Raw genomic sequence first — 15,172 nt, 5'->3', positions numbered from 1 at the left:
TTAAATTAGAGTAATCTCTGAATTATTGCATTAAACTCCGAACAGCAAATTATCTTTGTTCGGTGTGTGACTTATTTTCGAAATTAAGCGAAAAGCACCAGAGATTGCCTGGTACTTGTAAGTTACTAATGCAATACTGCAATCCTATAGGAAAGTTTACTTAACTTTAATACTGAGTTCAGATGTATGCATTGCCTTAACAGTGCTAATAAAAAATAAATCTAATTCAATGGTACCAGGCTTGTATTTAACAAAGTTTTTTTTCACTGTTAGTTTTGTTACCACATTGGATGCCTGCGCTTAAACAAGGGTTTTTAGGTCGAGCGACCTATCTCAATGCGCATGCGCATTGAGCGGGAGCGAGATATAAAGGGGCTTAAACAGAGGTTTAACTAGCTGGCGATTTGGTGCTGTGCCCGTACGCTTTTAGGTCAATGCGCAAGCGCATTGACCTAAAATGCGCGTGCACATCATCAAATCGCCATCTGTTCCCCAGCAGCTCTTCCTGCTCTGCCCCACAAGCTTCCCCCAGCGTGCGCTCTGCCTGAGCCGCACTCCTCCCACACCTTTGAAGTGAAGCTTCACTTCAAAGGCCCCTGCTGCTTCACACTACCCCTGCTGCGGCCTTGTCTCATTTCTACTCCCCCCCTCCCCACAGCAATGCCCTCCGTCTTGTTTCATCTGCCAGCACTGGATCACTCTGCCCCTCACCGCTGGTTCTCACCCCTCTTGATCCTCAGCCCTCGCTACCGATCCCCCTCCCCGGACGCACTCTCCATTCTCTGCCCACAACCAGCTGTAACGTTGAACCCGACTCCGCCGTCGATCTTGCTCCCGCATATCTCTCACCCTCCCCGGCACCGACTTCAATCTCCCTTTCCCCTTCACCACTGACCCCCTCCCCACCCCCCCTTGAGCACGGGTTCAGACTGTAGCCTTTCCTTTCTCCGGTAATGGTATTTTCTCCTCTCAATTTTTTTGCACTTACTTTGATTTTTTTTTCTCTCGCCCTGTTCTTCGATTACCTCCCCCCATCCTCCAGCACCGCCCCCCTCCCACGCCCGTCATCCAGGAGTAGCTTGCTGTTTTTTCTCTCTTCCACATCTCCAACACCTCTATTCCCCCTCCTGCCACTCTCTCCAGCACTAGCTCGCGCTCCTTCACCCACCCTTTCCCCTCTGTCACCACATCTCCAGCCCCTCTCACCCCGACCAGTACCTTGAGCACTGAGTCTCTCTCCAGCACGTATACTCTGCGCACCCTGCACTGCTCTAGCTTACCCTTTCTTCTCTTTTGAACAAATTGGCCACATGCCGCCCCCCGTCTCCCCTCAATCACTGTCAGTTGTTTTCGTCCAGATCCCGGTACTGAACGATGTCATTGATAACCAGCAGGGTGGGGAGGAGACTGACAAAATGCTGCAACTCCGGGCCGAATTATCCGACAGCGCTATTATGTGGCTTTGAAAAGCAAATTATATGGTACATTGTGAATGAAACAAATTATGCGCCACCTTTTCACATTATTGTGTAGTTATTTAGAAACTTTTATACATTGATGCAAAATAGACCTCAATGATCCACCACATCCACCATCACATCCACCATCACATCCACCGCCACATCCACTGCCACATCCACCGCCACCACCACCACACCCACCACCACCACCACCGCATCCACCATCACCACATCCATCGCATCCACCACCACCACATCCACCGCATCCACCACCACCACATCCACCGCATCCACCACCACATCCACCACCACATCCACCGCATCCACCACATCCACCGCATCCACCACATCCACCGCATCCACCACCACATCCACCGCATCCACCACCACATCCACCGCCACATCCACCGCCACATCCACCGCCACATCCACCGCCACATCCACCACCACAACCGCATCCACCACCGCCACATCCACCACCGCATCCACCACCACCACATCCACCACTTCCACCACCACATCCACCACCACATCCACCACTTCCACCACCACATCCACCACCACATTCACCACCACCGCATCCACCACCACCACCGCATCCACCACCACCACCGCATCCACCACCGCATCCTCCACCACCACATCCACCACCACATCCACCACCACATCCACCACCACATCCACCACCACATCCACATCCACCGCCACATCCACCACCACATCAACCCCATCCACCACCACCACATCCACCACATGCACCACCACCACATCCACCACCACATCCACCACCACATCCACCACCACATCCACCACTACCGCATGCAACACCACCACCGCATCCACCACCACCGCATCCACCACCACCACATCCACCACCTCATCCACCACCGCATCCACCATCACTTCCACCACCACATCCACCACCACTTTCACCACATCCACCACCACCACATCCACCACATCCACCACATCCACCACCACATCCAACACCATATCCCCCAGATCCACCACCACCACATCTATATGTGTGTGTGTATGTGTGTGGCTCTGTGTGTGTGTCTAGGTGCAAATGCAATGTTCTTGGATTTTCGTCACAATAAAATACACTGAACATAATCTTCCCAAAATTTATTTACAAACGTTTAAGCTATTGCCATTATAAATTACAATACATTTTATTTAAGTATTAATTATTTACAAAATTAAAAGCCATTGTTATTTGTAATATCAATACATGTAAGTCACGTAAATACAACACATTGCATTACAAATGCTATAGGTGTCACATTTGCGAAAGTTAAAACTATTGACATTGTAACTGACAAAGCTATTAAATTTGCTATTTTCAAAACCAACACATTAATAAACAAAAGTGTCATTTACAATACCAATCGCTCAAACTTTCCTAATGCGAGACCTATTGCATTTCCAATGCTTGTTAGAGCTGGTTTCATCACATATCCACAGAAGTGAAATTTGGTAACCTTGTGATTAGGCGAGTGGGTCCAGCTATATGGGAGACTTTGTTCATTAGATTTAGCAAAAGAGGTTTGCACTTGATTTAGCATGTTTTCGTTGTGTATCTTTTCAGGTGGCGGTACATTCAGGAAAAGGTACCCAGTTGGACAGTGATTACCATTTTAGTCTGGTCATGACATTGATTCATTATGTATTAATTAGGCTTTTTCCAGCCGGATTCACCCCATATACACTGAAGTGAATTTCGGTCACCTAGCAAATAGGTGAGTGACTTCAGACATAAGGGATGTTTTGATCATTAGACTGAGCGTAATAGGGGCAGATTTACACGCCCCTTGTGCCACTTTTGCGTCACTTTTAACATGGGACAAGTGACACAAAAGTGGCACAAGGGGCTTGTAAATCTGTCCCATAGTCTTTTACATGATCCAGCGTTTTTTATTATGCATCTTTACATCACACTCAGGTGTTCCTATATACAGAACAGATAGTCTAGTTGGATAGAGACATCAATTCCAGAAGTTTCGCCTGGTTATTCTTGGAAACTGGCGAGTGTGGTTAGATTAGAGGGACACACGCTCTTGCCCCATGTTCAATGCTCTGTATTTCTCTGTTTTCCAGGTCAGTTTGGAGTCCTCGGACTACGCCCATACGTGGTACCCCTCGTCTGTTGTAAATGTAGTCCAGCTTCTCTTTCAATTTGGTGAGTTTCCCCATATTAGCGGGATACTTACATTTTTTGCATATAATAGAATCTTGTCTCAAGTTTTTTTTTATTCTTTTCAGCCTGAACAGAACACTTTGGTTTCTTGTATGATTTTACTTAAAGCCTTTCGCTACCGGTTTCTATTGGAGTGTAGCACTGTCACACCTAAGAATGTTCATGGTGAGTGTCACCATGGTAGCAGTTCAAAACCGAGTGGTTTTTTGCTGACTTTAATTCTAATGCCTCGCATTTCATTTTCAGTCTACATGGAACATTTCCTGTCCATGGTTGCCATCCGTTGCGCTGCATGTATCCGGGATTAATTTTGTATTGATTTACTACATGCGCTTCTAAGGTATGAAAGCACTTCAAATATTGGTGTGACTGGAGTACCACTTTCAGGAATGTTCACTTGCTTTAAAGCTCATATGAGTTTGCACTTTTGCCACTAAATAAAACCATACAACCTTCTGCTGTTTTACCTACCAATTTTAAGTGTAGCATTCGGTAATTAGGGGTGCGAGTTTCAAAAAGTAATACTTCCCTCCCGAAAGACCATACCGCCTCCTGCTGTTTTACCTCCCAATTTTAAGTGTGGCATGCTGTAATTAGGGATAACATGCAGGAACAGCTTTACCACATTGCAAAATCCCTTTTTTATCGCATTTTCGAAACTTTGACCTATTGGTGTTATAAGAGACAATGCCTTTTATTATTGCAGGTTTTTTTAAACATATAAATGAAAGGCACTGTCATTTACCATGCCAATAGCTCAAAATCTCGCAAATGCGAGACCTATTGCATTGCAAATGCTTGTTAATTCACAGTTGCTGACCCTGTGTTTGCTCTAGCTTGGCTTACCCAGTGGTACTGAGGGGTAAGTAGAAGATGTGGAGGTTTTGACATGATAGCTTTTCTTGCAATTATGTTTTTGTTCGAAGAAGCTCTGAAGAGATTTTAAGAGGTCTATATGGGAGGGTGGAAGTGGCACTATTTGTCAAAATAATCCTGGGGTGGGTGAGAGTTTGAGAGTGATTGTGTTCCAGTAGTGTGGTGACTCCGGGTTGGGTTGTAACAGAAGGGATGCATGGTCAGAGGGTGTGGCGGTATTTATGATTCTTTAGCATTTGTGAAAGATGTATTTTGTATGAAGTATGAGCTCTTAATTCATCAGTTGTCTGCGAGGATGTGTAGTCGTGCTATGTAGCAAAGAATAAATGAACAAAAAGTACAGCACATTCAAGGACACAGACGAAATGAAAGGTCACCCATCCTAAATGAGGCCACATGAATGTGGAAAACAGTCCAAGTCTCAGAACAGGACCTCTCCCCTACAATGTATGGGTATAGCATGCTTCATCATTGGGTTCTGTTGTCACTCAGACAATGAACAGATTAGTGTGGGCGAAACTATTTTGGGAAACTCTGATATGAAATAATACATGGGATGGAATCAAACAGTAAGAGATTAAAATTAATTAGTAGAACACTCAAAAGTTAATTAAGAACATCTATGATAAGATTCAAAATTAATAGTTGATGCCTAGGAATCCAGCATCGGAATAAGTCTATATGTTTCAGCTATCTTTTACAGCCCCCAAAGGTCTGTGGCTTTCCACAGGGACTCAGAGCTACATCAGAATGTTATCCTATCTAATAATACTGTAGCCAAAATTCCTAGAAATGATTGCAACACTTAAAAGCATAATTGTGGTAATTGAAGAACACTCTTAATAAAACCTAGAGTCAGAGTAAAGAAAAATTGATATGGTATGCTAATCATTGACATCACACAATAGTGATACACAGCAAGATTCACTCGATGTATGTTACTTGTGTACTGTGGGTAGATACAATTGTTTCTTTTAGGAACCTGCTTCTCCTTGAGAGAGAAGACGGCCAATGGCAACTCAGTTCATAAAGCTATAAATGGAGCAGGGCCGACAGTGTACCTACTATGTCTGAAGTACGGTGCCTCAGGATGGTGGATATCACTGTGTTGTGCTCAACCCATCAACACGTCCACGCTTGGCCTGTCATCACATCAGCTCCATCACGGTTATAGACCTAGTCGGAAGTTAGGTAAGTGGTCTACAGACACATACTGATAGAACTAGCTAGTGAAGGATGTTATCAAAATTGCCAAAAGAAATTTGTAATCACCAAAATGCAAAGTTTTATCAGGAAACCCCTACGTATTGGGTTAGTTTTGCATCAGGAAAAAGAGCACTTCTCTATTATGTGCCCCTCAAAAGCGTAAGAAATTGGGACAAATACTTATACAAAGGAAACTATCTCACACACAAATTAAGATCCAGGAAATATGACCATTAAGACAATTCTTATTTGTGTGCAATCAGTATACACAATGTTGTTTTTCCGAAACTCTTTTAGGCATATTTGTAGTGTTAAGCTGCATCTGTTCTAAGGTTACCCGCTGTATGTCTTAATCAGTAGGTGTTAGAAATGGGGGTCTCTAGTTGGCAGGTTGTTACCCTGTCCAAGTAGGGGCCCTTCTTCCTAGTCAATGTAAGGGAGATAAACTACTGAAGTAACCCCTGCTCAACCCTGTGGTAGCATGGCACAAGCAGTCAAGCTCATCTCAGAGTCAGTGTATAAAGCATTTGCACATAACCAGCAGTAAAACAGTGAAAACACTACAAAAGAACACACCAGTTTTAGAAAAATATCCAATATTTATCTGTGTAAAACAAGATCAAAACTATAAAAATAAAAACATACGGTGATTAAAACGCGGATAACGCAAAAACAGGTTTTATATACAGTTCTTTGAATTGGTAGCACAGTCCGGGGCTACCGCGCTGACGTGAACACCCAGATCCAATGGTTCCGACTGACCGTGGCTGTTTGGGGGTGGCTGTGGTGTCGGACGATCCTCAAAACAGTACCTTTTTATTCAGGCCGAACGTGACGAAGTGGACCGGCTCTGGCGGGCATCGAGGCTGCAGTGTGAAGCGGAGTGGTGCGGCGTGCGGCGCCCTCAGGTTGCAATGCTGGTAGCGACTCAGTGGAGGTACTCCAACTGCGTCGATGAGCCCAGGGCTGCTGTGCGAAGTGGGGCGGTGCTTGTCGCGGAGCTGACAGGTGACGGTGCAAGCCACGGCGCCAGTTGAGGATCTGGAGTTGCTGGGGCTGGCGTTGGTGGGCCAAGATTATAGTGTGGGACGGTGCATCGTGTAACGTACGAGTGGTGCCCGTTATGTTTCATATAGGTACCTTACATAGGCACAGGTAACATCGCAACCTTTCACCTATATTCTTCCCTACATTACATACATAATGGTTCTTAGGCACTGACCTTTTACCTAGATACGACATGGCATTCAGAACACGGGTTTTTCCCTAGTCCGAATCTCATACATTATGCATGAGGTTTATTGGAAGAACAGCAGGACTACCATCTCCTGTATAATATCTCTGCATAAAGTTCAGGCCCGTCGTCATCCTCAAGGCAGACACAGTAACACAGCACGGTAGGACCCCTGGGGAGAACTATAGGAATATATACACCATGTCTTGCTTAGAAAGACAGAGGAGACCGTGACTTCCCGGCTGACACACTGACCATAGACGCTGAGGTTCCTGCATGCAGACAACCAGCTCTCAGTGGTCTAACATCCCTCGTGGGGTGTCCAACCAGGACGGAGTCCCATATTCTTCTATTCTCAGGTAATGGGGTTGACTAGATCCTAGAGGGATTCTTGGCATAACACCTACACAGATGCTAGGTACATTTAGATACATCTAGTTAGGGAGGCATCGTAGGAGTACGCACTTTTTATCAAGTATTTTAAGCACTTGTATATATTCATGATTACTACAAAATGGTAGAACTGTACCATCCCTTTACTTTCGTAGTACTGCTAATCATATATCTCTGCTACTGTCTAATGGTTGTTACAGCTCATCTATTCTACACCAGAATAAAAACTGTTCAATAAAATCTTATTGACAAACGCCCAGTATGTTTATTCTGTGTATCTCCGAGACTAACTAAGTGAGAAAGAGTGACTGAGCAAAAGGTAGTATATTGTTTTCACAATTCTGAGGGATCAAGGTTGTCATGTTCTGAGGATGCCAGAATCTATTCTCTCCTTTGTAGAAGTGCAATATCTTATCTGTCTCACTGGTACAGGAACACCCTAGTCTATGGGTTCACAAATGAGGATCGACACTGGAGTATAATAAAACTCAGGTTTATTACATCTCATGAGCAGAGTCTCATCACTCAGACACTGCAAGTGCCGGAGGGATGGGACTAACAAGTATAAGTTCAAACATGGCATTTATACTTTGCGGTGCCTCGTGAAACACATTGAAACCACTTTGTCATTGTTACATAATGCTTACACCACCCCTTTGTATAATGCTTACATGCTGAAATGTTGAATCCTGATAAACCCCTACCCACGTCTTCTTTGTAGATAGGCAAGGGAGGTTACAGGCGTTGGTGGGCATCAGATAAGAAATCTGTGCATGTAGGCCCTTCGGCAGGGCAGGGCTGCTTACTCTGACACACGAGCATTATCAGTACAACCAGCTTTCAGTGAACACATAACTTCTGACTTTATGAAAGTCCCCGCCGAAACACAAAAATGGTGCTGGTAGACAAAATGGAAGAGGAGTAGAGGCTAACTTAACAGAATAGATTTTTTACTGTTCAACACCTTGGTAAGAGGAGATTATAGTAGCACTGTGATCTAGCTGATACAGAAAGGCTAACATATCTGGTGGGGGAGCACAGAACCAGTCTGCCACCAATCCAACAGTTTATGCTATCCAAACGTAGGAACTACACGACATGGCGCCGCCAACGTTGGTTGGGTACTTATATAACATTAGAAACTGAGTAGTTCAGTTGCGCTTTTCACAGAGACCCCAACTCACAAAACACCAGCGACTTCTGGAGTGGGAGGGCACAAACTCTGCTACAGGTGAGTAGGCGAAAAATCCTATTTATTGGCTGTCGGTTAATCAAGCTTGAAGTACTCATTGTTCCTAAAATTATGCACAAAAACCTTATCTTAGTTCCTTTGGACAAACTTCTTCTTTACAAAAATGACTGAGACCAGAGATAATGTAGTGGTAGGATCTAAACCTCTCAACCGGAGAAGAAGATGCAGATGCAATACAAATTGCAGAGAAATTCAGAAATACAGTCACCCCGAAATTACTAGACCATGGTTTAACATCTTGAGGTGGTATAGTAGCCTTCGTTATTGAGGCACACGAATCATACAGAACAGAGGTATTTTATTTGTGGGTTACATTCCCAGCAGCAAATGTCAGAACACAAACATTTCACTCCTACACGGAAGGAGAAGCACCAGTGGAATACTGTCCATTTCAAGACATTGAGGTTCCGCTCACGTACCAGGAACACATATACTGAGTTAAAGGCGCCCTACCCCACATAAGAAGAAGAGTAAGGCTCGGCCCGCTCGGAAGAGAAGGGACAACATGGCCAATATTAGCGGCCTACACACCACATCCTGACATTGAAACAATGCCAGTAGGAGACTTACTCATATAGTACAAAGAAGTGCTAAAAATATACAGAAGCTTGAAACAATTCGCCATGAGGACACTTACAGTCCAATCAGCAATAGCTGAAACAGATGGAACTCAAGCTCAGGGTACAGCAACTAAAATTACACCACAAACATTACACGCAGTGATGGGCAAAATGGCGGCAAAACGTGAAGAAATGCCATTCTGGGTAGCTCAGAAAATAACACAGCTAGAGGCAGTATTCCCGAATACTACCCCATATGAAAAACACAGAATGCTAAGAATCTGCTTGCCCATGGGGATAACACCACAAGTAGAAGATTGTACCACTTGGGGTACAGTCTTTGCTGACATTTATACCAGAACTCATGGTATTCCATCATTAGCAGTTATACCCTATGTGTTAAGACAAATACAAAACGAGTACGGACCACAGCCTGCTCTGAACTTCGGGGTGAAGTTACTAGGTAACTATGTCCAGGTATCAGCCATAATTTTAACTAATATTAAAGGGGAAGCAGTTTCAGTGGCTATCCACCAACGCCTAAGGGAGTACAGTCCTTTAGAACAGGAAGACGAACTACACAAAATAATTGAAACTGCATATGCAGAATTAGGCAGACACAGTTTGGGTGGGAAAGCTTTAAAACCACAACTGATGGGCAGTTCTGAAAGGACACTTCCAAGCAGACACCTGCTTCAAATAAAAAGTGGGATAATAAAAAACATTTAAAGGAAAAAGATCTCAATCCCGAGGTAGATCTCCTCCACAGGAGCCCTCCGAAAAGAGGTATAACCTCAGTAATAGGGATAATATTAGGAAACCCGACAGGTATCAGGATACTGATACACATTCCTCTCGTTCCTTTCAGGGATCGTCGAAAAACTCAGAGAGGGAAGGACGGTCAGAAAGATAAGAAGAGCGTACAAAGTCCAGAGACAAGCAACCCGCTCAGGAATACACTTCTAAAAAAGAAGAAAAGCCACAGCAAAAGCCACAGTTAAAAAAAAAAGAAGGTTGCAGATCTAAAGATCAGACATGCCCAGAATTCTGAGGACTAAACTACTGAACGGGGAATGGGCTCTGACAATGCTAGACAGTGCAGAAGTAACAATAGCTCGCCAGAACCGGATGGAATTTCTGGTGATAGTGAACTTGAATGATTACATCACAGTAGAAACACCCCACACTAGGTGTCCAACATAAAGTATATGAAATAACGCTCCAGATGGAGGGGGACAAATGTAGAACAGTGAGAGGTCTCTTTTGGGACAACCTTATGTTTGGCTATGACATTTTGTTAGCTGAACAAGATTCGCCGCCAGCATTCATCATGGATTGCTCTAAATGAGAAACGGTAATTCTACTGGCATTCTCAGATCATATTCCCAGGGACTTGCAACACTCATATGCGCAGGAGTGGGTGGTAGCACAGGCTCCAGCATTATACAAAAACCATGTTGGATAGGATGAGGATTCGACCCACCACATAATTCCTTTAAAAAAATACTCCAACTGCACAGAGGCAGTATCCAATAAAGCAAGAAGCTAAACAAGCATTTACAATGCAATGGTCTCGGCATCATTAAAGGTAGAGCTATTGGCATTGCTCATGACATTTCTTTTTTTTTTCTTTAAATCATAAATAAATGGCATTGTCAGCAGCACTCTGCCCTCGACAGCACTCTGCCCTCGACAGCACTCTGCCCTCGACAGCACTCTGCCCTCGACAGCCCTCGGCAGCACTCTGCCCTCGGCAGCACTCTGCCCTGCCCTCGACAGCATTCGGCCCTCGACAGCACTCAACGGCCCTCGACAGCACTCAACAGCACTCTGCCCTCAACAGCTCTCTGCCCTCAACAGCTCTCTGCCCTCAACAGCTCTCTGCCCTCAACAGCTCTCTGCCCTCAACAGCTCTCTGCCCGCACTCTGCGTGAAGTCCTGTCAGCGGCACCGTCACCGAACCCACACCGACAGGGCCCAGCCCTGCCTGACGGGAGACTGGGGTATTGACACTGCGCGCGTGCGGAAATGAGGGACTCGTCACCTCTTTAACCCTTTAGGGATGTGCCCCATCATGGATGGGCGACTACCTGGGCAAAAAGTACGCAAGTCACATAAATGCATAAAACACAACTTATAACATCGTCCCTACTAATTTCTGCAGCTGTACTTGCGTATACAATTTCTGTAGGATGTACGTGGCATAAGGGAAAGATCCTGGCGACCCCGCCGAGCTCGCCTCACAATCAATACGAGTGTGGGTCTTTGCGGTAATCAACGCTGTAAGGGTCTCCCACCACCACCAGGTCCAACAGTACAGTGCCCCCCATGCCTTTATTGTGTAAAAAAGCGCTGTGTGACTGCGGGGGGTTCTTTAGGGACAGATAATTAGTGTGTGAAGTTCCTCTACATGTTGGGGAGTAGAAATGGGGTGCTGATTGCCCTCCCCCCTAAAAATGTAAACGTTTATCATATTTGAGAATTGGTCTGCTCCACAGTATGGAGGTGCTTTATAAGGTAAAACACCGCGAAGTGAAAACCCCTCCATTCCACAGCAGAGCTGCTTTAGATCCCCTGTATGAGGAGTCGTATTACAGGATTGCTGCGCCAAGTAAGATGGACGTTCTCCCTCACAGTAAACATCGTGAATAGTCGCTCTAGGCCTCTTTCTGTGTATTTTATACGTATATAAACAGTGCACTTCCACACTGGCATTTACTCTGAGTGGCCAGTGCCTATTAAAAAAAAGTATTTTGCGTTACCTTGCTAATTACAAAACAGGTACTGTTTGTTGTGAAAATTAAATAGCCGATTGGACATCGCTCAAGGCAAATGCCGGCTGTGTACTAATTCATGTTTGATCCATTTTTTAAATTACATTTAGTGCACACTGCTCCGCACGTGCTGCTTTCGGGCAAATCTGCAGTGCACCTGTGCAAAGGGCATGGACCGTGGCCTAGTCACTCTTCCAAGTGTAAAGACGATTCTAGCACCGCTGGTTGAGAGAACCAATACATATGGAGCTGCGCTATATGGGAGGGGATTTTTCCAGTCCGGCACGATGCCGAATGGAGCACGAGAGAGGATATGTAGGCAGGATGGCGGCCATGCGTTACTGCGCACCTGTGGGATCCGTCTCACAGGAGCTCGGCGGCACAGCTGCATCAAACCACATCTGAGAGGCCCTGAGTAGGGCTCCCACGCTGGTCAGTGCCTGCTCATAGATTTCATAATAGTTCCAAGCCGTACTATCACTAGCGCCTAGAGTTCATTCACTTGTCACCATGAGCTATATAAACGGTCATTTTAAGCTACACGACCAACATCAACCCCTAACAAATAAAGTTTCTCCCAGGCTGGCCTCTGCAGTATGTTTACGCTACTCGTGTAACATGTCCCATAGGCTTTGTAAATAAAGTATAGCGCATTCTGAAGCAGACATGTGCATTTGGAGCTACATAAGACAAAATACGTGCTGCTATCAATAACAATACAGCTTGTTCCAAGTAGTGATTCCGATCGCACATGCGCCGCTTCTATGCGCTGCGAACACGTTTACACGGCAGACGTCCATGCAGTTAAACGCATGGGGCGGGAGTCTCCTCGTCATGGGGGTTGTCCTGATACGGGTTTCGTTTTCGGGAGAGTGACCGAAGGGGCTTGCAGTTATGTCCGATAGCGGTAAGTTTCTGGGTGGAGTCAATCCGGGCGGGGAAGATAGCGGGGCCACATCACACGCATGTTTTAGTAGATTTGTCTGTGTGTCAGACCATAATGCTGTACTCTTCAGCCTCAGCAGTATGCATATTATCTTAGTCTCGTACTTTTCGCCTAGATATTGGTCATTCCGTGAGTCGGCGCTACAAAAAACATACCCTCAACTTAGTCGCTGACTTTATACCTTTATATAATAATCACACGACACCCACCACGCAGTTTACTTTTATGCAGGACTCTGCCTCCCAGTGGCTAGATCCGGTGCATATAATGTTTTAATTACACTTTAAAGGGAACATATTTAACCGGTCGTTTGCATACAGGTTACTCAGCAAGCCGCGCTCGCTACAATCTCTCGTCCAGTCCTGAATCCTTGCCCTCCCTCACAAGAAGTGTCACAGCTCAGAACAGAAGTTCCGGGACTTTGTCCGCCACCGAGAAAGCTTTCGCCGGGTCATACCACGACCTCGGTATGTTGGGGTGGGGAAGCGAAGCCACCGCATCTCATAACCGCCCCTCACCCCAGTAAACACGCCGTACATTAAGTCGCCCAGGTTATTATATCAATCATAAGACCAGGTATATATAAACAAGCACAAAGCAGCGGCCTTCTGTTTTATGTCACAGTATACAAGCAATGCAAACAAACCAACATCCTGAGATTGTGTAGCACGCTTACACCTAGCTATGCAATTGTCATCCCAATAATAACATTTAGAGCTCTTTTACATAGCCATCACCACCCTACATGTTTGTAATCACGGCTTCCAGAGGGTGGCGCGTCGCAGTTTCTACAACATGGTCCGGGCAGGTTGCTCTTAAAACACTGTGCAGGTGCATTATTCCAGAGAGCTACCCGCCAGGCACGTCTGCTCACAGATAAAAGGCTGAGTGCCTCGGGCTCCAGAGATGCTGGGTAAAACTGGTCCTTCGCGCGCCAAAGGGGACTCTGACCGCCCCGCGGGTGAGGGAAAGTTGAGCCCTCACAAGTGAACTTTGTCGGCAGGGGAGAGGTCACAGGGTGCCCACCATGCCAGCGGCTCCTGCCTCTGAGCGCGCCAGAGCAACTTCTTACCTTCGCTGCCGGCGGCGCAGACGCAGGGAGCCATGCTGATGTCGATGTACAGTATGTAGGTGGCCATCCCCGTGCCCGGGCCATTGTCTGGCGCTGCTGGGTGGCACACGGCCGCGGAGCTCTGCAGCCGGCTCCCCCTCTCCTCCTGCGCGCCTCAGTGCATGAGCGTCTGCGCTGCAGCCGGGCTAAGTGCATCCCGCTGCACTTTAAACACACTGCCTCGCATCCACACAGGCAGCCCGAAAGGAGGGTGGGAGCGGACTGTCCATCAGAGCCTGTCAGCCAATAACATTCCAGAGCTGTGCAAAAGTACTTCTTGTAAGGCCAGCTCATTTTCCCGCGCCTCATACTGGCTATGCTGAATAATCATCTGCTGACAACAGGAAACGAGCAGTGGTGCGCGCCCGCAGCCCCGAGCCCTAAAAACAGGAGAATGGTGCACGTGCGCCCGGCATCTGGCTTCAATTACCTCGGCCCCTGACAGCTGGTAATTGATGAAATATAGCCTTCTGCTGCGCGTCTCCGCACGGAATATGCAGGAAGCGGAGCAACTCTACGGCCTATGGCCTATTGCCTGCTGGCTTGTAAAAACAAAGCCATGCGAGGGCCAATTGCCATGCAGCTGCCATAAATAACGAACGAAATTCACGCGCTTCTCTGGAATTCGTAGGTTAGATTTTTGAAGTCCTCTCAAAAGGACTCTGAAGCCACACCCACTTGGTGGGATGTAGGCCGAGCCCTAAAAACAGGTCAAGGAGATCTTAGATCAAAGTGAATACCAAGGGATGATCGAAAATTGTACCTCATCAATGAATAATCCTTTGTTTCCAGTCATGCAACCTGACAATTCATATTGTCTAGTTTTAGATCACAGACATTTAAACACTTGCACTAAGACATTTGCAGTCCAAAATGCACAGTGCCGCATTAATGAATAACATTATGCGGAAAAAATACAAAACGACACTTGATATCTCAAATGGATTTTTCTGCCAAAATATAGCACCTGAAAGCAGGTATCTTATAGCATTCTCAGAGCTAGGGTCCCAGCGTCAATTTTGTCTACTCCCCCAGGAGTATAAGAACAGCCCGGGGTTGTTTTCGGCCAGAGTAACTGAGTTACTTAAAAAATTTGGATGAAGAGCCATTGTCCTATGTGGATAATATTTATCTGACAAACGATGACCTAGAGGAACACT

At 45.9% G+C, this 15,172-nt stretch overlaps 1 protein-coding gene across 1 annotated transcript in view; it reads right to left on the bottom strand.

The window, feature by feature from the left end:
• Positions 1–15,172, bottom strand: part of LOC144820832 (uncharacterized) — a 933,795-nt gene that overhangs the window by 823,762 nt on the left and 94,861 nt on the right. The gene's annotated exons all lie outside the window — the stretch shown is intronic.

This window comes from Lissotriton helveticus, chromosome 1_1 (genome assembly GCF_964261635.1).
Source record: "Lissotriton helveticus chromosome 1_1, aLisHel1.1, whole genome shotgun sequence".
Taxonomy (NCBI): Eukaryota; Metazoa; Chordata; class Amphibia; order Caudata; family Salamandridae; genus Lissotriton; species Lissotriton helveticus.
Note: the sequence above shows the minus strand (reverse complement) of the source record. Positions and strands in the feature narration are given on the sequence as shown.